This window comes from Eumetopias jubatus, unplaced genomic scaffold, assembly GCF_037043125.1.
Source record: "Eumetopias jubatus isolate StellerSeaLion01/CBP00866 unplaced genomic scaffold, mEumJub1_p1.0 scaffold_8, whole genome shotgun sequence".
NCBI classification, from domain to species: domain Eukaryota; kingdom Metazoa; phylum Chordata; class Mammalia; order Carnivora; family Otariidae; genus Eumetopias; species Eumetopias jubatus.
This window is the reverse complement of record NW_028274814.1, coordinates 120,991,080-121,014,845: the sequence shown is the minus strand read 5'-3', so window position 1 is coordinate 121,014,845 and position 23,766 is coordinate 120,991,080. Positions and strand designations below refer to the sequence as shown.

Sequence of the window (23,766 nt, the reverse complement as noted above, 5' to 3'; positions counted from 1 at the left end):
GCTTCTGCTAATTTTTTCTGCTCCTCTCTATGGAAAGACTATTCAAAGAATTATCTGTCTCTTTTTCATCCTTTCCCATTTATCTTGAACAAACTCCAATTAGGCTTTGTCCCTTCCATTCCATTGAAACTATTCTTGTCCTATCTCCACTTTGCTTCAGGTCTCAGTACTTGTCTCTCAGAAGCATTTGACACAGTCTATCATTTCTTCCTTTATTTTATTTATTTATTTTTAAGAGAGGGAGAATGGGGAGGGAGAGTGAGAGAGAGAGAGAATTCCCAACAGGCTCCAGGCTCCACACCCAGCTCGGAGCTCGACCTCACAACCCTGAGATTATGACCAAAGCCGAAACCAAGAGTCAGATGCCCAACCAACTGAGCCACCCAAGCATGCCAAGATTTTCTGTTCTTTAAAAGAGTGTAGAATTGTACATATTTTTAAAATAATTTTTTTTGGTTCCAGTTTTTTTTTACTTCATTTCTTTCCTTTCTCTCTATTATGTAAAGTACCAGAGAAAGCTTTAGTGTTTCTTTATTTTTAAAAAACAATATTTAGTATTCATTTACAATAATTCAGGATCTGTGTTAACCATTTTCAGGTGTGCAATTTAAATAATTTAGTTTAGTGTAAAACCCATTTTATTTTCTAGTGATCACTTGAAAAGTTGTGGTAAACTATATGCTTCATCTGTTCTATAATTGTTCCAGCTTTCAGTATCATGCTTATCAGCATTTAGTTCTTGGAAACTATTTTTTTATGTTTTGAAAATGGAAACATCTGTTCATCTTCAATCTTCTGGCAATGCTTGTGTTCTTCTACATTTCTCAAAATTACTGACAATGATTCTATCCTTACATTACCTAGTATTGTTTTATACCAATAGAAGTAATTCATCTGTGGTTAAAGATTTGAACCAGTTTAAAGGAACAATCTATATTCTTACTATGCTTCAGTTGTCTCATAGTCATGTTTATTCAACCCTCTTAAATTTGAAAATTTGAAAGTTCTTCTTTTTCTTTTTTTAAGTAGGCTTTATGCCCAGTGTGGAGCCCAATAAAGGGCTTGACTTCATGACCGTGAGATTGAGACCTGAGCCAAAATAAGAGGCCTAACCAACTGACTGAGCCACCCAGGCACCCCTGAAAATTATTATTCTTTTTTTTAAGATTTTTATTTATTTATTTGAGAGAGAGAGAAAGCACAAACAGGGGGAGGGGCAGAGGGAGAAGCAGACTCCCCGCTGAACAGGGAGTCCAAGTTGGGGCTCCATCTCAGGACCCTGGGATCATGACCTGAGCTGAAGGCAAACACTTAACTGACTGAGCCACACAGGCGCCCCTGAAAATTATTATTCTTAATGAATATGATAAGCAACACAGTAGTTAATAATAGTTTACTACCTCAAGCAATAGGCTTTTCCTTCAAATATTTTCTAGACCCAGTAAAAAAAGTCTAAGATATTCTAATTACCACTTTTGTTTTAAACTGTGTAGTAAAGAATATGTTTTGTTTTAAAGATTGAATTTATTTATTTGAGAGAGAAAGAGGGAAAGAGCACACGAGCAGGGTGGGGGGAGAGGGGCAGAGGGAGAGGGAGAATCAGACCGCCCACTGAGCAGGGATCCCGATGCTAGCCTCCATCCCACCACCCTGAGACCTGAGCCGAAGGTGGACGCTTAACCACCTGAGCCACCCAGGTGCCCCATGAATATGTTTTTTTTAAAAGAAAGATTAATCATACTTGTTTGGTTATTATGGTATTTAAATTTTGATAAGTTGTATGCTTCAGTGGAAGATATTGAACATAATTATTTTTCCCTAAATATTATCCTGTTCTGCAGGATTAAAAATGAAAGGATTTATAAGGATAGACGTATAGATCAATGGAACAGAGCTGAGAATCCGGAAATGAACCTACACTTATGTGCTCAATTGATTTTCAGTAAAGGTGTCAAATAAATTCAACAGAAAAATAATAGTTTTTTCAAGAAATGTTTTTGGAATAACTGAGTATCCATATGGAAAAGAAATGAGCTTTGATCTTTCTTTATACCATACACCTAAATTAATTCAAAGTGGATCATTGACCTAAAGGGCAAAAACACATACATCCTACAGAATAAAGCATAGGAGAAAAATCTTTGTGACCTTGGGATAAGACACAAAAAACACGAACCATAGATGAAAAAACTGATAAGTAGGCTTCAAAAAAATTGAAATCTTTTACTTGTCTACAGATATGATTAAGAACTTTTACAATTCAATAATAAGATAAACTCAATTTTAAGAAATAGGAAAAATATCTGTACAGGTGTATAACAAAAAGCTGCTTGACTTCATTGGGAAATGGGGAAATGCAATGAGATACTACTACACACCCATTAGAATACCTTAAATTAAAAAGACTGAGGGGTGCCTGGGTGGCTCAGTAGGTTGTGTCCAACCACTGATCTCAGTTCAGGTCTTGAGCTCAGGTCTTGAGCTCAGGGTTGTGAGTTCAAGCCCCACGTTGGGCTGCATGCTAGACATGGAGCCTACTTAAAAAGAAAAAGAAAAAGAAAAAAAACAAAACTGAAATGCTGAGGCACCCAGCTGTTTCAGCTGGTGGAGCATGTGACTCTTGATCTCAAGGTTGTAAGTTTGAGCCCCATATTGGGTTTACTTAAAAATAAAATCTTAGTCTCCCTCTCAGAACCTTCCTGCCTCTGCGTTCGGACCTTGCTGCTCCAGCCTCTGGGGCACGTCCCATCCTTCCAGCCTGCGGTTAGCAGTATAGAAAAAAAAAAATCCCTATCATTTTCTTGCCCCGTACACACCTTGAGAGGAGCAAAAGAATTAAAAATAAATTTTAACAATGAGGGAAATCGTGCATATCCAGGCCGGTCAGTGTGGCAACCAGATCCGTGCCAAGTTCTGGGAGGTAATCAGTGATGAACACGGCATCGATCCCACCGGAACCTACCACAGTGACAGCGACCTGCAGCTGGATCGCATCTCCGTGTACTACAGTGAAGTTACAGGTGGCAAATATGTTCCTCGTGTTATCTTGGTGGATCTAGAACCCGGGACCATGGACTCTGTTCGCTCAGGTCCTTTTGGGCAGATATTCAGACCAGACAACTTTGTTTTCGGTCAGTCCGGGGCAGGCAACAACTGGGCCAAGGGCCACTATACAGAGGGGGCTGAGCTGGTTGACTCAGTCCTGGATGTGGTGAGGAAGGAGGCTGAGAGCTGTGACTGCCTGCAGGGCTTCCAGCTGACCCACTCGCTGGGTGGGGGCACAGGCTCTGGAATGGGCACCTTGCCCATCAGCAAGATCCGAGAAGAGTATCCTGACCGCATCATGAACACCTTCAGTGTGGTACCCTCACCCAAAGTGTCTGACACGGTGGTCGAGCCCTACAACGCCACCCTCTCCGTCCATCAGCTGGTAGAGAACACGGATGAGACCTACTGCATTGACAATGAGGCCCTGTACGACATCTGCTTCCGTAACTCTCAAGCTGACCACGCCAACCTACGGGGACCTGAACCACCTGTCTCAGCCACCATGAGCGGTGTCACCACCCGCCTCCGCTTCCCTGGTCAGCTCAGTGCTGACCTCCGCAAGCTAGCCGTCAACATGGTGCCCTTCCCACGTCTCCACTTCTTCATGCCCGGCTTCGCACCTCTGACCAGCCGTGGAAGCCAGCAGCATCGGGCCCTCACTGTGCCCGAACTCATCCAGCAGGTCTTTGATGCCAAGAACATGATGGCCGCCTGTGACCCCCACCATGGCCGTTACCTCACCGTGGCTGCTGTCTTCCGTGGGCGGATGTCCATGAAGGAGGTAGATGAGCAGATGCTCAACGTGCAAAACAAGAATAGCAGCTACTTCGTGGAATGGATCCCCAACAACGTCAAGACAGCAGTCTGCGATATCCCACCTCGTGGCCTCAAGGTGGCAGTCACCTTCATCGGCAACAGCACGGCCACAGGAGCTCTTCAAGCGCATCTCGGAGCAGTTCACGGCCATGTTCCGGCGCAAGGCCTTCCTGCACTGGTACACAGGCGAGGGCATGGACGAGATGGAGTTCCCTGAAGCCGAGAGCAACATGAACGACCTTGTCTCCGCGTACCAGCAGTACCAGGACGCCAACGCAGAAGAAGAGGATTTCGGTGAGGAGGCCGAAGAGGAGGCCTAAGGCAGAGCACCATCACCTCAGGCTTCTCCGTTCCCTCAGCCTTCTTCCTCAGCTGCCCCTGTCCTCTCCCTCAGAATTGCATTTTCCGCCTCTGTCTCATTTTATTTTGTTTTGTTTTCCTTTTTTGGAGGGGGGATCCTAGAACAGTGCCTGGCACATAATAGGCGCTCAATAAATATTTGTTGTTTGTTGAATGTCTCCTCTCTTCCACTCTGGGAAACCTAGATTTCTGCCATTCTGGGTAGCCCTGTATTTCCTTTTGGTGTCCACTTCTCCCATCTGTCCAGTTGATATTTCCCTTTGTTTTTTAAGATAATTCTCCAAGAAGCTGGGTCTCATCAGATCCCATTTAGAACCGTGTGCTGAAAACCCAGTAGATGGCCACCATCCTAAGCCCATGTGGTAGCCCAGGGGAAAGGAAACCAAGTTACCTCATAGCAGTAGAGGTACCTATAAGGAAGGGGTAGGGTTTTCTATTCTAGAGCAGTTTTGGAGAGGGATATTCAGGCCTTTGAGTCCTAATTTCCAGGAATTTCCCTGCTCCTCTCAGATTCGGGAGAGGTGTTGACAGTATTATCTCTATTTTTCATCTTCTTCCAAGCTCTGTTCTGAGCTTTTTTTTTGCAGGGGTCTGCCCCACTCTGTTAAACAGGATCCTCCCTCTCCTACATAACCTCCTTCGTACGTTGGATTCCTTCCTTTGCCCCTGGTTGGAGAAGGGGGCCAAGAGGGGGAAGCGGGACCAGCCTCCAGAAAGGCCCGCCCCCTCCCCACCTTTTCTTAGCAAACACGCAGCTCTGCTGTGTAGGTATGGAAAGGTGTGTATTGCCACCTAAATCTTCTGAATCATTCTTCCAGAGAGGGGACAAGGAGACCCCCCCATCTTGGGCAACATCTCATTTCTTCCTCTTGCCATTCCCTCCCCCCGCCCTTGGCCTCATCCTGTCCTGCACTTCAAATTGCTATTTTGTGTTGAACTTGCTTTTTTTCATACTGAAAAGATAACATTGCCCCAAGAGCCAAAAATAAATGACAACTGAACCCCCAAAAAATAAATAAATAAAAAATAAAATAAAATCTTTAAAAAAATGAAATGCCAAGTGTTGGAAAAGATGTATACATCTGGAACTCTCCTACATTGTTGGTGGAAATGCAGAGTGGTGCAGCCACTGGAAAAGTCTGTCAGTACCTTAAAAATTGAAATATACACCTACTGCATGAAATTCCATTCTCAGGTATTTACCTAAGAGATATGAAAACATATGTCCACACAAAGATTTGTACACAAATGTTCATAGCAGCATTATTCATAATAACCAAACAATAGAAACAACTCAACTATCCATCAACTGGTTAATGTATAAAAAAATAAGGCATATGTTTTTGATAGAATACAACTCAGCTAATAAAAGAGTATAATTATTGGTATATAGAACAATGTGGAAGAATCTCAAAAACATAAGGGCAAGTAAAAGAAACCAGACACAAAAGACACATGAAATATGAATACAAAATTCTGGAAAATGCAGAAATATAATAGCAGAAAGCAGGTGTTTGCCTTGTGGCTGGAGATGAGGGCCAGTTTGACTGCAAAGGGACACAGGAGAATTTGGGGGGTGATTAAACTGTTCTAAAATTTGATTCCAGTGGTGGTTGCACATCTTGATATATTTACCAAAACTCATACAGCCTTACACTTATAATGGGTGAATTTTATGTTCTATAAATATGCTTCGATAATGATTTGAAGGGTGTATACATTAAATCTCAAGGTGGTTTCTTTTATAAAAAAAAGGATTGTTATTTAGCAAATAAATTGTTGCTGATATGCATCAGTTTAAAACGCAAAAGGGGCGCCTGGGTGGCTCAGTTGGTTGAGCCTCTGACTCTTGATCTCAGCTCAGGTCTTGATCTCAGGTCATGGGTTTGAGCCCTACTTAAAAAAAAAAAAAGCCTAATAATTCGTTTTCTATAAAACATAATTGTCTTTGTTCAGTACAAAATCTACAATCATTTTGTAAATTTGAGAGCTATCATGATTTGAGTAATAGACTAGGAATTGTGGGATTATTAATTTAAAGTAATAGTAAACAATAAAAAAGTAAAGTTTCCAGTAAAACTCGTTTACTTGAAGTTTATTTGAAGTTTGATTGTCTCTTAATCTCATACATCTGTAACAAACTTAGGAATGTGTAAGTATGTTTGTACAGCTAATTTTGAGATCACATCTATATATTAAAATTATAGACATTTTTGAGGTAAGTGTTGGTCAAGTTACTGTGAAAAACATAGTACATTATTTGCCAAAATGAATAGAATATACAGGGAATAAAAATTTATAAATGAATAAATCTATATTTAGCTGTTTATTTTCCATCAAATTTGCCACCACTGTTGTCATCTATCATTAGAAGAATAATATATTTTTTATTTACTTCTGATTCTGAACCAAAACTTCTAATCATATGACTATAGGAGCAATCCAAAAGGATGGCATTTCTGTTAACAAAGAAATGAACACATTACCAACCATTGATAATACATTTCACAAATGGTTTTCTGGAAAAAGTTTATCATAGTAACAGTCATTTAAGAAGAAATATAACAATCATTTAAGATTCAAAATAACAATTTCCAAGGCTATATATTAAAAAAAAAAACCTTTTTCCTTTTTAGATAAATATAACAGATTAATTTGCAGTTTTAAATATTATCTTCAAAATGCCATTTATTTATGAGTATTGCCTTGAAAGAAGTCATTGGCCTCTTAGATCAAAATATAAAGCAAGCTTAAAGAATTAGGGAAGATGAAATACACTCTGTAGTCCTATGCAATGGCACCTCTGCAAGATGTTTATCCATACGACGATACCTCTGCTAGAAGTTCGTTGGACAATTTATTTACGGGTACACAGACAAGAATTATTTTGCATTGCTATCAGTTATCTGCAATTTATAGAGTTGTGACATAGCTCAAAGGCAATGAAAGACTCAGAACCTCCCTATAATCGGAATCATATAACCTAGAAGAGTATGCTGTAAATGCTGCATAGTTCTCCATGAAAGCACATTTTTCCCCCTACAGTTCTAGGAAGGGGCTATTTACTCAGATGAGCAAACTATTTGTTCAGCTAAATTTATTGTAACAAAGTCGCTGAGGGAAACACTGACATTATTTATTGGTTCATAGAATTATCTTCCTGGGAAAGAATTTCCTGGAGTAAAAATGTAAGTCATGTTGATACAGATGACCTCAGTTCTCGATACTAATAGTTAAGCTATATGGGGGCAGGTGGTCTCAATTTTCTTATCATTTGCCGTCCTGCAATTCTTCTATCTACCTAACCCAGGAGGATTTTTCTATACCAAGGAGGAGTTGAAGTGAGGAAAGCTGTCATCCTCGATTTCCCACCTCTCCATATTTGAAATGCTTCATCTGTCTCCTAAGGGCCTAGTATTTTGGAAGGCAAAAACTAGAAACAAACATTTAGGTTATTTACCAGGTGCTTCCTCTGAACAATGGGATACATGAATTTTTTGTTTTGTTTTTGTTTTTGGTGGGGAATGAAGTTACTGACAGTGAGGACAAAGGGAAAGGGAATGGGAGAGGAGGGTTGGTTTTTTTTTAAAGATTTTATTTATTCGTTTGAGAGCGAGGATGAGATAGAGAGAGCATGAGAGGGGGAAGGGTCAGAGGGAGAAGCAGACTCCCCGCTGAGCAGGGAGCCTGATGCGGGACTCGATCCCGGGACGCCAGGATCATGACCTGAGCCGAAGGCAGTCGCTTAACCAACTGAGCCACCCAGGCGCCCGAGGGGAGGATTTTTTTTAAAAAAAATTTTATCTTGCTACATTCTTACAGATGTGATGTATAGAGAAGAAAGTTATCCAATAGATGAGTTTTATATGTTTTACGTGAAGATGTTTTTAATGTGCTAGTCTATTTTATAGTGTTTTAAGAAAAGTAGTTCACCAAGTCCCTACCTACCCCAGCAATCTGAATGTCTCAGTATTTTCTATCCTAATCCTTTCTTCATTCCCAAGATTCACTGGGATTTTCTTTCCGCTGCCTCCATAATTATGGATACTAGGAAATAACTCCAACACCCTCCTCACCCTTTTTTCTAATCTCTAGATGTTTACAGTGTCTTTCTTATCATGCTGGGCTGTAATGATCTACCTTGCATGTAGGTTCCTTCATCTAAAACAACATATTCCAAACAGGAAACAAACAAGTGAGGTGCTTTTTTCAGATTGCAGGTTCTGTAAATGATTTAATTCTTTATCCTCTTTCATTCAAAATCTTAGATCAAATTTACTTGAATCAACTGATATCTTTATTTTTCTATTGGTAAATGTGATGCTTCATAGCTACTGAAAGTCATCAAGAAACAGGGCTGTTTTTTGAGAAAAGTAATCCAATGACTGGGGCGTTGGGGAGGTCCTTATCTTTTCTCTTTACTGCCTACAGTAGTTCCCTGCAAAAGTACTAAAAGGTTCACCTATTTTATGTATTAATGTAGTATCTATTGATGTATTAATGGATTTATTAATACTACCAGAGGATTTTTCTGAATTTAGAGTTTTACTGTATGCATGCAATACATACATACACATTTACACACATTTTGGATTTCTGAATCAAGCAATCAAACTTAAAAGTTGGACTCTTATTTAAAAATAAAACCTTGAATAAATTTAATTCCAATTACTAAATGTTTAAAATACTCATTATTCCCAAAAAGAAAATTTTTATGATTTTTTTTTTAAAGATTTTATTTATTTATTTGAGAGAGAGAGAGAACGAGAGATAGAAAGCACGAGAGGGAAGAGGGTCCGAGGGAGAAGCAGACTCCCCGCTGAGCAGGAAGCCCGATGTGGGACTCGATCCCGGGACTCCAGGATCATGACCTGAGCCGAAGGCAGTCGCTTAACCAACTGAGCCACCCAGGCGCCCGATCTTTTTTTTTTTAAAGATTTTATTTATTTATCTGAGAGAGAGAGTGAGATAGAGAGAGAGAGCCTGAGAGGGGGGAGGGTCCGAGGGAGAAGCAGACTCCCCGCTGAGCAGGGAGCCCGGCACTGGACTCGATCCCGGGACTCCAAGGATCATGACCTGAGCCGAAGGCAGTTGCTTAACCAACTGAGCCACCCAGACTTCCCAATTTTTATGATCTTGATGGACAACATGATCACATGGATACTGAGGAGAAGTAACTTCTCCTTGATCATTGCTGAATCTCAAAGGCGGCAAAGGCATTAACTCAAGCATTTGAATTACTTTGTTACAAGATTGTAGTTGTGTATCCCCATAGAAAATACAGGTTTCTTCTTTAATGTTTACCTTCAACACCAAATGTTTCTGTATAACATTGCATTAGATAACATTAGATATAATGGGTACTTCAAAAATTACTTGTGTAGATTTAACTAATGTTTATTGAACATCTACTTAGAAACAAATGTCTTCAGCTCTTGGGTCTCATTCAATCTGATCCTCAAAACATCAATCAACCCTATTATGAACTGAATGGTGTCCTCCCCAAATTCATATATTGAAGAGCTAACCACTAGATACCTGAAAATGTGGATGCATTTGGAGAGAGGGTCCTTAAAGAAGTAACTGAGTTAGGGACGCCTGGGTGGCTCAGTTGGTTAAGCGACTGCCTTCGGCTCAGGTCATGATCCTGGAGTCCCGGGATCGAGTCCCGCATCGGGCTCCCTGCTCGGCAGGGAGTCTGCTTCTCCCTCTGACCCTCTCCCCTCTCATGCTCTCTATCTCATTCTCTCTCTCAAATAAATAAATAAAATCTTTAAAAAAAAAAAGAAGTAACTGAGTTAAAATGAAGTTATTAGAATGGGCTCTAACCCAAAATGACTGGTGTCTTTGTAAGAAGAGGAGATTAGGACGCATGCACATAGAGGGAAGACCATGTGAAGACACCATCCAAATTATGCAAGGAAAGAGGCCTCAAAAGAAACTAACTAACTCTGCTGACACCTGGATCTCACACTTCTAGCTCCAGAACAGTGAGGAAATAAATTTCTGTTGTTTAAGCTGCCTAATTTGTGATACTTTGTTATGGGAACTCCAGCAAACTAATGCACCTGTAGAGGTATAAACATTTCTCCGTAGACACTAATGGCTCTAGAAGTTTCTAAGCTAAGAAGAGGTCACACCAGGATTGAAACCCAGGTCTTCTAAATCACAATTCTAGTGCTTTCTCTAATACAAAACCATAATTTGTGGTTTAATGGAAAGAGGGCTTTGGAAAGCATTTAGGTACCAATGTAGAAGAAGACACATACATTAGACAGATAATGTTAGCTGCTGTGTCCAGGAAAACCTCACAATTACTCTCCTTCTGTTCTTGGCTGCAAATCCAGCCCAGCTTGATCCCCCAATTGGCAGGCTTGGACCTCAGCTGGGTAACAAGAAGAAGCTGGCCCATGAATATGGAAGGTGGGAGGACTTTGGATTGCGGCAAATAAATAGAGAATTAGTTGCACATGTTTCTTTGTTGGTGTAAGAATTAAAAAGCATACGCATGCTGCACAATTATAGTTAGAATTAACAATTCATTTTTTCATATTCAGCTTAGCCTTGTTTTCAAGTTGTTTCATGCAACTAATACCCATTTCTATTCATTGATCCATAAAGTACACATAGACATTTAAAAAAGTACAAGCCATGGTTTACCTATTTTGGTTTTCTTCATATGAAGAAAGAGGAAAGCTTCTTTGAAGTGGGCAAATATCGATTTAAAAAAGAGTTAGAGGGGTGCCTGGCTGGCTCAGTCAATAGAGCATGCAACTCTTGATCTCCGGGTCATGAGTTTGAGCCCCATGTTAGGTGTGGAGCCTACTTAAAATAAACAACAACAAAAAAAGGAATTAGAGACCATATACAAGCGAACAAGCAACATTATTTTATTTTTAGAAAAAGTATTTGAATAATATGTAATTTTGAAATTAAGAACATTCAATAACAACAATAAGCTTAAATTTCATAAGCAATGCAAATATGATTAGGAGATGTGAGTGAATAAATATAAATAGTGAATAAAAATAAATAGGTAGAAGTGGAGGTAAAGAAAGAGATGGCAGGAGGTAACATGGAGATTTAGTTCTGAAACTACAATTCCCAACTGCATTTTAAAAGGCAAACCGTAGCGATTCTCACACAGCTCTGCATGCGACGTTCTTTCTCCACCTCCTCTTTTCCTTTGCCACTTACCTCTCAGGTCCCAGTTTGTATATCTCCTTTGAGGACTAATTAGACTTAATTAGGTGTCCCTGTTATTCACACCTATAGCCTTTGAGGCATCTTCTTTATAACAGTTGTCACATTTGTTAGTACCTGTTCCATGTCTCTTTTCTAGAATAGAATGTAAGCTCTGCTATGGCTGTGACCATATTTGCCTTGTTCACTGCTGAATCACCAGCAGCTAGCAAACTTCCCGGCACATAGAAGGCACTCAGTAGGTGGTAAGTGAATGAAAAGATAAGAAATTCATACTTTCTTTGTATCTTCAAGGCCAAAGTAAGTTTGTTTCTCAAAGTACTTTTTGAAGGCAAAACTGAGCTCCACAATATTCCCCATGCCAGCTTTCATGTGATAATAAATGAAATGATTACAAAAAGAAATAGAGAACGGTGTACTTTTCCTTAATTTCTGGCATTATCACTTTCTGTTTTTTTTTTTAAGATTTATGTATTTATTTGAGAGAGAGAGAGAGTGGATGCGAGCTGGAGGAGGGGCAGAGGGAGAGGGAGAGAGAGAATCTCAAGCATACTCTCCACTGAGCAGGGGCCCAATATGGGGCTTGATATCAAGACCCTGAGATCATGACCTGAGCTAAAACCAAGAGTCGGACACACTTAACTGACTGAGCCACCCCCCCGCCCCCCACCCCCCCACACCCCAGGATCCCTGGCCTTATCACTTTCTGTTGAAGCTCCATGAAGGAGACTATGTTTTTACTCACTACTCTGTTACCTAGAGGAGTTCCTGGCATATAGCAAGTTCAATTATACAGATGCACACATATCTCTTATAACAAAAACATACTGGAGAAAATACTGCTAAACATCAATAAAAATCCAGGCAGAAATATTAAAGAGTAATGACCAGGATGCAAAAAAGATCACAAATATGTCAAACTTTAACTTGACTTCGTTTTCTGGGAGCTAAAGTGGAAAGTGAGACAATTTCTTAGTTATTATTACCAGAAAAAAGAATTCTTTAGAGGTAGCAAAACTTTCCTAGTACAGTTTGATTTCTTTGCAAATGTGGGGCTCAATATAGAATTCACTGAAGTAGGAGACAAAGTTTCCAAGAACATTCCTACATCACATGATAGTCAGATGTCATAGCGCTGCTGATAAAAGCCACCACGGACATGACATTACAATGCAATTCAGTGAAAACTACTCTTTGGGTCAAGGGGCAGAATTGGTCAAATGTGCAGCCTACTGGCTGCCCAAGGTTAGAATACCTAAAGCAAGGTTCCTAAAGATCCCTCCTGGCAGATGCTACATGAGGGGGAAAAAAAGGCTGCATTTTTAAGATGCCATTTTAGATGCATATACCTTAAGAACTTGTGAGGGTTAAATGAGAAAATCCATGAAAAATATCTGGCACATATAAAACTTTCAATAAGTTTTAGCCATTATTTCCCATTGAATGATCACATACATAAAGGGTGTTTTTCTGACCCAAACCCTCAATATCATTGTACATTAGTGGACTACCAGTTTCCACTTTACCACTGGCAACAGGATCATTAATGCCTCATACCTAAGCAGATCAGACAATCAATTCTGAATAAACCAATGTAGGTAATCCACTCTTAAGCCTCTAGTCCCCCGAACACATCCAATACTAATTTCTGTATCAATTAGTGTTTCATTAGAGAAGTAGAACTATTATTAGTGATATGGAATAACAGGATTTTTAAAATAGAAATTTACCTTATATGATTTGGGTAGCTGGTAGATAAGTTTAAGTAAGGCTGTAGCCCAAAGTTGTTGTAAGTCAATAGGGCCAGCAGTTGGGGAAAAGCGTAAGTGGGAAGTGACAGAGAGGGCAAGGACACACTGGAACCCACAAGGACATATGGAACCCATGAAGACGAACAGGAACTTGCATCTGTCCCTCACTTTCTCTAATGTTGGTGATGTCGGTGGCCTATAGAAGGATCTGGCACCCTTCACCATGAAACTACACATGCACCTGGCCCAGCACTCATGGAATTTGAAAATAAAAGATATTAAAAGAGTCAGCGCTGTGAACTGTGTAAGACTGTTGAATCACAGACCTGTACCTCTGAAAAAAAAAAAAGGAAGATAGTAGGAAGGGAAAAATGAAGGGGGGGGGAACCAGAGGGGAAGATGAACCATGAGCGACTACGGACTCTGAGAAACAAACTGACGGTTCTAGAGGGGAAGGGCGTAGGCAGATGGGTTAGCCTGGTGATGGGTATTAAAGAGGGCACGTATTGAATGGAGCACTGGGTGTTATACGCAAACAATGAATCATGGATTGCTACATCAAAAACTAATGATGTAATGTATGGTGATTAACATAACATAATAAAATTTTAAAAATGTAAATCACACACAAAAAAAGAGAGATACTGAAGGAAGAGGCTTAGCAGCTGCCTTATACCAACAAATTAAGACAGCAGATCAATGACAAAGAGTGTGAGATGGCATGGCTGCCCTACACCACCCTTCAGAGTACACTATTTTACCTCTGTCTTCCAAGTATCATGCAAATGTCTTTTGTGGCCACTCCTAAAATGGTACCATGAAGAGAAGAGAACTTTAGGAAACTTAGCTCCAGCTTTGTAATGTGACAGTACAAAAATACCACACCTATAATTGTACTTTAATTTATGAAGATATTTAAAATACTTTGGATATAGCTCTCGGCCTTAGCCCCATCTTCTTGGAAACCTCCGCTCCATGAGAGCCAAGTGGAGGAAGAAGCAAATGCGCAGGCTGAAGCCTAAAAGAAGAAAGATGAGGCAGAGGTCCAAGTAATCCGTTAGCTTGTGCACCCATGGAAGCCACAGAAGCAGAAATAAGGAAAGACAGAGGCCAGGGATGCTGGTGCAAATTGTTGGACGGCATGCCTACTTTCTAGAGCTTGATTGAAGGGATCTAGAACATCCATCGCCATCTGATCACAATGATCACCTTTGAGAGACCCACCCTGCTTATACCAAACTGTCTCTTTTGGTCCTTTGTCCTGGAACTGTAACTTTCAGGACTAATTCTGATTTCATTTGTGGCTGAATGTAACATGTGTACAATAAATCATCTTTTCTGTTGTCTTAGCTGAAGAAAAATATAAAAATTTATTTTCTAATATTTAGATCTCTGTGATCAGCTTTTTTTTTGCATTATTTCTATAAATATTTTGTTTGGGATAGTTTAAGGTAATTTTATGAAGCTCTTGGTTTAAGAATGAATTGGGGTTTTCTCCTACAAAAAGTAGTATAGGGGCGCCTGGGTGGCTCAGTCGGTTGGGCATCTGCCTTTGGCTCCGGTCGTGATCCCGGAGTCCTGGGATCGAGCCCTGCATCGGGCTCCCTCCTCTGCCAGAAGCCTGCTTCTCCCTCTCCCACTCCCCCTGCTTGTGTCCCCTCTCTTGCTGTGTCTCTCTCTGTCAAATAAATAAATAAAATTAAAAAAAAGCAGCAGTATAAAACTTGTCTGTGTTGAAACACACTTGCCATATGCAGGCCCATTCACCTAAATGAGCCAATTCCTTTGAATATTTTTGCAATGTTTTTCAATTATTTGTTCTGCATCCAATTTTACTCTAAACCAAATGGAAAGCATTGTTTTCTGTAAAAGGTTTATAAATCAATGGAAAGATTTGAGGTGATGATAGCAATATCAACTCAATTATGTTATATACAGAGTTCTTTTTATTTAAAATAATCCCAAAACATGGTCTCCACACAAACCTCCTCCCTCGATGTTAGAATTAGTCAGAATTGATTGACAAGAAGTTTCATATTTAATTTCTTAAATCCAATAAATTATTAGTAAATTATCAATAGTATTTTTTATTTAAATTCAATTAACCAACATATAGTAAGTGTTCAATAATTCATCAGTTGCTTATAATACCCAGTGCTCATCACATCACATGCCCTCCTTAATGCTCATCATCCACTTACCCCATCCCTCCACCCACCTTATCTTCAGCAACCCTCAGTTTGTTTCCTAGAGTCAGGAGTCTCTCATGGTTTATCTCCTTCTCTGATTTCTTCCCATTCAGTTTTCCCTCCCTTCCTTTATGGTCCTCTGTGCTGTTTCTTATATTCCACATATGAGTGAAACCATATGATGATTGTCTTTCTCCAGTTCCATCCATATCGATGTCAATGGTAGGTATTCATCCTTTCTGATGGCTGAGTAATATTCCATTATATATATGAACCACATCTTTATCCATTCATCTGTTGATGGACATCTTAGGTCCTTCCACAGTTTGGCTATTGTGGACATTGCTGCTATGAACATTGGGGTGCAGGTGCCCCTTCAGATAGCTACATTTGTATCTTTGGGGTAAATACCTAGTAGTGCAATTGCTGGGTCATAGGGTAGCTCTATTTTTAAGTTTTCGAGGAACCTCCATACTGTTTTCCAGAGTGGCTGCATTCCCACAAACAGTGTAGGAGGGTTTCCCTTCAATAAATGGTGCTGGGAAAATTGCACAGCCACATGCAGAAGAATGAAATTGGACCATTTCCTTACACCATACACAAAGATATACTCAAAATGGATGAAAGACCTAAATGTGAGATAGGAATCCATCAAAATCTTAGAGGAGAACACAGGTAGCAACCTCTTTGACCTCGGCCACAGCAACTTCTTGCTAGACACGTCTCCAAAGGCAAAGGAAACAAAAGCATAAACAAACATTGGGACTTCATCAAGATAAAAAGCTTCTGCACAACAAAGGAAGCAGTCAACAAAACTAAAAGGCAACCTCTGGAATGGGAGAAGATATTTGCAAATGACATATAAGATAAAGGGCTAGTATCCAAGATCTATAAAGAACTTATGAAACTCAACACCCAAAGAACAAATAATCCAGTCAAGAAATGGGCAGAAGACATGAACAGACATTTCTCCAAAGAAGACATCCAGATGGCCAACAGACACATGAAAGAATGCTCCAGATCACTCGGCATCAGGGAAATCCAAATCAAAACCTCAATGAGATACCACCTCACACCAGTCAGAATGGCTGAAATTAACAAGACAGGAAACAACAAATGTTGACAAGGATGTGGACAAAGGGGAATCCCATTACTAATGGTATTTCTTAATGAGAATCAATATATTATTTAATTTCTTAACACAATTCCCTGACATTAATTTCTTAATTCTCTGACTATATTTCCATTTTTTTCCATATCTCTGATCCTCTCTTTAGTGTAAGCAGTAGAATGACAACTCAAAATGACAATGATATGATGTATTCAATAAGAGTTCCACTGGTAAAGCCAGATCATACATCTCCCAACCGCCACCCATTCCCTCCTTCCTCTTAACATCTCCCAACCCTCCCACACAGCTGAATAAGTGTTGAGAAAAACAGCATAGTAAACATTTAGTTATAAACTATTAGAAATTAATGAACATTAAGTCCACTGTTTCTAACCTGCCCTCTTGTCATTTTTCTTCTGGTTTTAATTATAAGGTAGACTGGCCTTAAGTCAAACTTTGAAGAACTAGGAAAAAAAATTGTACTGACTTAAAAAAAAATCATCTGATGAAATCATGATTCATTTTATTATGTAAAGGAATGTAAAATACATACAGATAACGTTATTTAATGTAAACACTCCAACAGTATATCCCCCATGTGTTTCATTCTACCAGCAACCGATGGCTAATAAAAATGAGATTCTGGAATAGTTTTCCACTTGCATCATTTGGAGAAAAAAATGTCTATAAGGACTTTCTGATGTTTTTATAAACACAGCACTGATTATACATAACTGATATGACTCTAACGTAATGGTTGGCAACCCCTGACTAGCTTCTTCTAATTTCCTAACAAAATGCTTATATAGAATCTGTATGATTAATTTCCATTTGCTTTCCATTCCACATTCACACAATACTTTCAGTAAATCTTCTTCTAAAGTTTCAAGCAGGTGCCTGTAAGTTCCTTGTTGTAAATGCAATGAAATAACGAAAATATTACTCACCCAAATTAAGGGAGGATGTTTCCCCTTGGAAAAGAGTTGGAATGTATTGGGCTACAACTGGATTATAATTCTCAATGGGAGGGAGGGCTCTGTTGGCAAGGGGAGTCAACTTCTGGATTCAGGAGCCTTTAAACTTTAAACAGTAGCAGAGTGTAGCAAAGACAGCTCTGATTGAAGAGATGAATAAAAGGGTTAGCAGGTGGCTGGTGAAATTCTGTGAGAAACAATGTGTCATTCTTCAAATTTTTCAAAGAAAATAATTGGATTTTTCATGGAACCTAGTAATGGGTAGAGTTTTCCACTAAAGTAGAGCAGGAAGTAGAATCCAAATGTCCATAAAATTTAGGGGTGGACAGAAGACCAGGAGCCTAAGGAGTGAGGATAGGAAATCAGGAATTCTCTGAAGTTGTAGGCAGGACTTTGGTTGTGAAATTAGAGATGATGGAGGCAAGAGTTGGAACTAGTTTAACCTAATTTTCAAAGGGAAGTTATGCCAGTTATTTCGCTATTGTCTCTTAACTTTAAACCCATTCTCATGACTCTTGTGATGTTCTGCAAACCGCATTACTGCTTTGCCCCCAGGTCTCCATTAGGATCTCTGGATAGAGGGCACCTGAGGGAGAGTGCACTTCTTCCAGCTACACTTCTTCAAACTGGTATGGCATTTTGTTACAGAAGCAGCAGCTGAATCCAGTTTGCAGTTTCTCTAATGTGCAGAATTTATTGTTTTCCTTCAGACACATCAGCACCAACCAGCTGGTTCCCCCTTCTAAGAGGTCTGGGTCCTTGTCTGAGGTCAGAGATAACAGCATCAGCTCTGTCCTCATAGGCTGAGTTACAACTGAGGGGAGAGTGGCCCTTCCTGTAAGCTATTTGCAGTGATCATGGCAAATAAGGGCACATCCATGGAATGCAAAAAAAAAAAAAAAAAAGCTTATTAATAATACCATGATAGAGATTCTGAGAATGGGTCTTTCTTGAGATATGAGAGAGTCAGAGAGGACTTGCTGATGGGGAGGGTTCCTGTCTGTCTGGGCTGGGCATATTTGGCCGCCTTAGAAGGGACAATTTGATTCCAGCCTCTCGTCTCCCTTCCCCTCTCTAAATAATCCAGCCAAGCAAAGAAGCAGTATCCCTCAAAGGGGCTTTAGAATAAATTACTCCTACATCTGTAGGCTTATGGCTCGTGGGCCAAATCCTACCCGCAGCCTGTACGGCCAGTAAACCAAGAATAGTTTTTACTTTTTTAAATAGTTGAAAAAAATCAAAAGAAGAGTATTTTGTGACACATGAAAATTATACAAAATTCAAAATTCAGCATCCATAAATAAAGTTTTACTGGATCACAGCCACACTCCTTCGTTTAGATGTTACCTATGGCTACTTTCATGCTACAACAGAAGAGTTGAGTAGTGTGACAGAGACTGTGTGGTCCACAAAGCTGAAAATATTATGTGGCCCTTTACAGGAAAACTTTGCAAGCCTTGCTGTAGGAGAAAGACTAAAGTAGAGGATGAGGTGTAAGGAGGAGACAGATTGGGATTAGCCTTTGGGGAAGATGAGTTAAGATGCCAAAAGTGGATACTGTGTTCTTGTGTCTTCTTAGCTGTCCCTCTGAGAGATTGTGTAATAGGTTTATCAGAATGCTAGCTATTTTCTTCAGAAGAAAATAAAAAGAGATGGTGAAAATTTATTGGAATTTCAGGGGACTCCTCTCTGTGAGATAACTAGTTTGAAGGGGAGACAAGACTACATTTTTCAGTGGGCTGTGTGCTGGGTCACCCTTGGGGCACACAGGTGTTCAAAAGTAGTAATAGACATGGCTCTGAGAGAGGAGGGAGTTAATGATAGAATAAACAGGATGGTGACGGAATGTTGTATGGTGTGATGATCTTGGGGAACCCTTATTCTTCCTTATCAAATTTCCCTAACAGGGAAGAAATTTCTGCTCATCTTTCCAAGAAGGAGTTGTATGACACTGAAGACTTTTGATTTCTTTCCCTTTGATTTTCCCTGAAAGTAATCCCTTTACCAGCGGCTGGGGTTACCGTGCTTTCAAAACAAGATACAGGTTCAATTGTGCCTTTCTTTCTCTCTTGCCATGGCTGTCTCATGGCTCACTAAAAGGCAGTGGGCTTTCCTCTGCTTCCTACCCCAAGATGGTGAGCATACTTGGATCAGGACCTATCTCAGAATGCTTTCCAAAGGCAGTCTCTCCAGTCCTTTGACTCTAATGTGAGACAAGCTTTAGCTTGGCTGGGTATATGAAGTCGTATTTGTAAGCTAACTTTCTCCACAGACAAGTCTCAGGGTGCGATTTACAGAGAGCTAATTCCTAGTCTTATTTTCAGTCTAGTTTTAGTAGTAATCCCCACATTTTGTGGGATATTAGATACTAATTGACCCAGTAGAAGATGGGTGATTCACATTCCATGGCCTTCAACACTCATGACCATAAATTTAGAATGACTGCGAACATCATGATATGTTTGATGTTTGGATTTCCTCAGGAAGATGATAAGGGGCAGACTTTGTGCTAGGTAGGTATGAAGACAAACTTAAATGGAATGTAGAGAGCAAGAACTCGGTTTCTGTTCAGATGTCTAGTATCTTCATATTCTGTAAGCTGGAACTGTTGACTTCTGTCTCATAGCCCATCATAATAGCCCCAGATACGCAGAGCTCGAAATGGAGAAAGTAGATATTTTCCAAACCCACTCCCTTGAATCACAGGGTTACCTTATCTTAGCTCAGTTTACTTTATGTTTTAAGGACATCATCTTCCTCACTGCAAACAGACCTTGGTGCATAGTTCTAAGATTGATCTGGATTCATGTTCATTCATTTATTTTATATTTCCAAAGTCTTTGTGTGTGTATGTGTGTATACAAACACTATATTTGCTTTGTCTCCCTTTAAGCCCTAGTTCCTTCTTTTATTCATCGACCTCAAGAGGAGTGACTTGGAATATGTACATTGAAGCAGTAATTCTCAACTTGCCAAAAGGTATAGAATTAGATCTGCGTATATTAGAATTTAGAATAAGGGAGGTTCTGCAGGAATTATACTATCTACCTCACAGGATACATATCATGTACCTACAGGAAACATAATGTATATTATGTTATCATGTACTAGGAATGATACTAGATTCTTTGTCTCATTTAATCTTGACTGGTGTGTGTGTATATCATATATATAAAATAAGACAGACTCTAGTATCATTCCTGGACCATAATATGCATTTACTACTCTTGTCAATACTGTTCACTGAGAATAGTAAAGATAGATTTTTTTTTATTTTTATAGATTTTATTTATTTATTTGACAGAGAGAGAGAGAAAGTGCACCAGAGAGCACAAGCTGGGGGAATAGCAGAGGGAGTGGGAGAAGCAGGCTTGATCCCAGGACCCTGGGATTATCACCTGAGCCAAAGGCAGACCACTGACTGGGCCACCCAGGCAGCCCAGTAAAGACAGATTTTTATGGAAAAGGTTTCAGTTAAAAAAATAGAGAATAGTATCTTTTTATTTTTGTAATTAAAAACAGAATAGAAATTGATCTCAAATCTATCTCCTTACTTGATTTCTAGCTTCAATTATGCATATAATTTAATGGACTAAGTCCATATTTCACCATACGCATAAATGTTAGGACTGTAAAGGCCAGTGGAGACCATCAGATACAACTTTTGAATTTTATATACATGCAAATTGAGATGTGGCCTGTTTAAATGGTTCCCAAGATTTTCTGGCTTTTTCCACTTATACACAGATGCAAAAATATCTTGATGAAATCTGGATGTTTAAAGAATATGCATTTTTTTTTTTGCTTCTTCAGATTTTTGGAAGAATGTTTTCACTTTTAATCTGCATATTAGTTTCTATGCATTCAAACCTCTGTCCTCTTTGACAAGAGGCTATGATGTAAGTAAAAACAAGGCATTCAGAGTTGAAAAACTGACTCTGAATATATTAAACCACTAGAGTGCCTGTAACTGTGGAACTGATTCTTAGAGTTAATCATTACTAATGGTTTTCCTAATGGGGGTTGATTTCTGATAATAACTCTCTAGCCTCTCCATCACTACATCAGCCATGATTAAATGTTGCTTGTGAAAACTTGAGGGTGATTTCTTAGCTCTGACCAACTGACTACTTATTGTATGTTCTGAGAAAGGGGTGTTTTGCTTGGGTGGTAACATTAGGAAAGTGGAAGAAAGTTCCCTAGGCATTTTCAAAATGAATTGAATAGTTCTTTACTTTGTTTCTTTAACTGGTCTGCTAGTCTCATTATGTGAAGGATCATATTATCAGCACATATAATTTCATCTTAATCATTAGAATAGATTCTAAAACAAAAACAAACAAAAAGCCAAACTAGCTCAAAATCAATTTCCTTCAGTAAACCTCCTATAAATAACCATAATTTACCTACTACTTTGAACCATTCAAATGAAATCTCAAAACATGGAATTCCATAAAAATTAAAAAAAATATATTAGTTATTGATCTCTGAATGTGTTATAAGTTTTCCCCAGTTATTTATTTAAAATCTCTGCCTATAGCAGGCAGCTCTGGATTTGAGTCTTGATTCAGTTACTTTCTAGCTGCATATTGGGCTAATCTGTTTGCTTAGCTATAAGGACAAAAGTGGTACCTGTCTCATGGAATTGTTATGAAGGTTGATATAACATATGGAAAGCATGTGGCATAGTGCCTGGTACATAACGACCGCTCAGCAATATCTGTGATAATTATTGTCAGCCCATTTTACTTTTTCATGGGGGCTGTAAAATGTTATTGGGAAGAGCATGGGTCCTGCAGAGGGTCAGTTCTGCGGTCCAGATGGGTACAGCCACTTACTGTGTGCGGCATCTCGAGTAATTTAATTAACCTTTGAGCCATTATTTCCTCATTTCCAAAATGGATATACTCTAGTAATACCCAGTTCACTGGGTTGTCGTGAGGAAAGTGCCTATTATGACCCTTTTCTCACAATCGATATTCAACAAGTTAACATTTACCGTGTATTCCGAGGGCAAGGGAAAGCACAAGGTATCACAGTAAGTTTCCAAAGAAAATAAACTCGTGTTCTCTACCATGGGCAAGGAGAGAAGAAAATGGAACAAATTCAAGCCGACCATGCACAATGAATTGCTGATGATACATATGCAAATTAAAAGTGGGTCTCTAATCCATGTCCATTTATATTTTTCCCAATGTGCGTGCGGAGGAATTTTCAATTAGAGCCTTTTCCCTGATATTTTTAGACGTCAGTAGCTCTCCAAAGCCCAGCTGAAATGTGGGGCTGATTAAAGACTAGAAAAACTGGAGCAGTCACAAACTGTACAGTGGCCAGTGCCACAGAAACTAGGATAAAACCAACCTTTCTAACCAAGAAAGGTTACTCTCCTTCGTCTCGCGGAGGTAAGCGGAAGGGCGAAACGGCGGTCAGGTTGCCCGGGCAGAAGCGACCGCAGAAGCGCCCCTTCCCAGCATCACCAGCTTCCCCATCCCCGTCATGGAGGATTTTCCTCAAGCTTGGTGACTGACCCGAGGCGTGGCGCCCGCACCGGCCCCGCTGACGAGGGGTCACGGCAGCCGGGAGAACTCCAGTCCTCACACGGTTAAACCTCTCCCAAGGAGACTGGCGGAGGGAGGGTCCCCGCCCACGAAAACGAAGATAATATCTCTCCGGCGCCCCGCCCCCAATCCGGGCCGGCCCCCTCCCCCGCTCCCCCTCCCCCTCGCCCGACTCCGGACGGACCCACTGGCCGCACCTGCCGGCGCGCACACGCCCCCCGCACGCCGGCCGCCACGCGCGCCAGGCCTCAGAGCCGCCGCCCGCCCTGCCTCAGCCCCTGCGCCGCAGCCGCAGCCACCATCGCCGCCGCCCTCGGCACGCGCCCGCCGCGTCTGGTCCGCACCGCCCTGCCTCGGCGTGGACCAGGGCCGCCCGAGCCGCAGCGCTACTCTCCGTCGCGAGCCGCGGACGCCGCAGCCTAACCGCCGAGCCCGCCGGGCGCGGGAGCTGAAGAGAGCCGGACCCGGGCACGAGGGTGCGCGGGGCCGCCGCCGGCGCGGCGGTTGGCCGTTGCGCTCCGGCTCCGGCGAGAACTGCCTCCGCCTCCGGCGAGAACTGCCTCCGCCTCCTCTTCCTGCGACTTCCTTAGTCCTCAGCATCCTCCTCGCTCTCCTTAAAAGCACCCCCTCACGCCCCACCCGCGGGAACGAGGCCTCGGGAATTCAGGGGAGTGGCTGTGGGGGCGCGTCGCAGCTCCCCGCTCGGCCAGCCCCTCTTCCTAGACATGGTCTGGTTCCCATTGTAAAAGCTGCGCC

The 23,766-nt window shown here is 40.7% G+C and overlaps 1 pseudogene; it reads left to right on the top strand.

Moving 5' to 3' along the window:
• Positions 1 to 2,796: 2,796 nt before the first annotated feature.
• Positions 2,797 to 4,979, top strand: LOC114222987 (tubulin beta chain pseudogene; annotated as a pseudogene).
• The last annotated feature ends 18,787 nt before the right edge of the window (positions 4,980 to 23,766 follow it).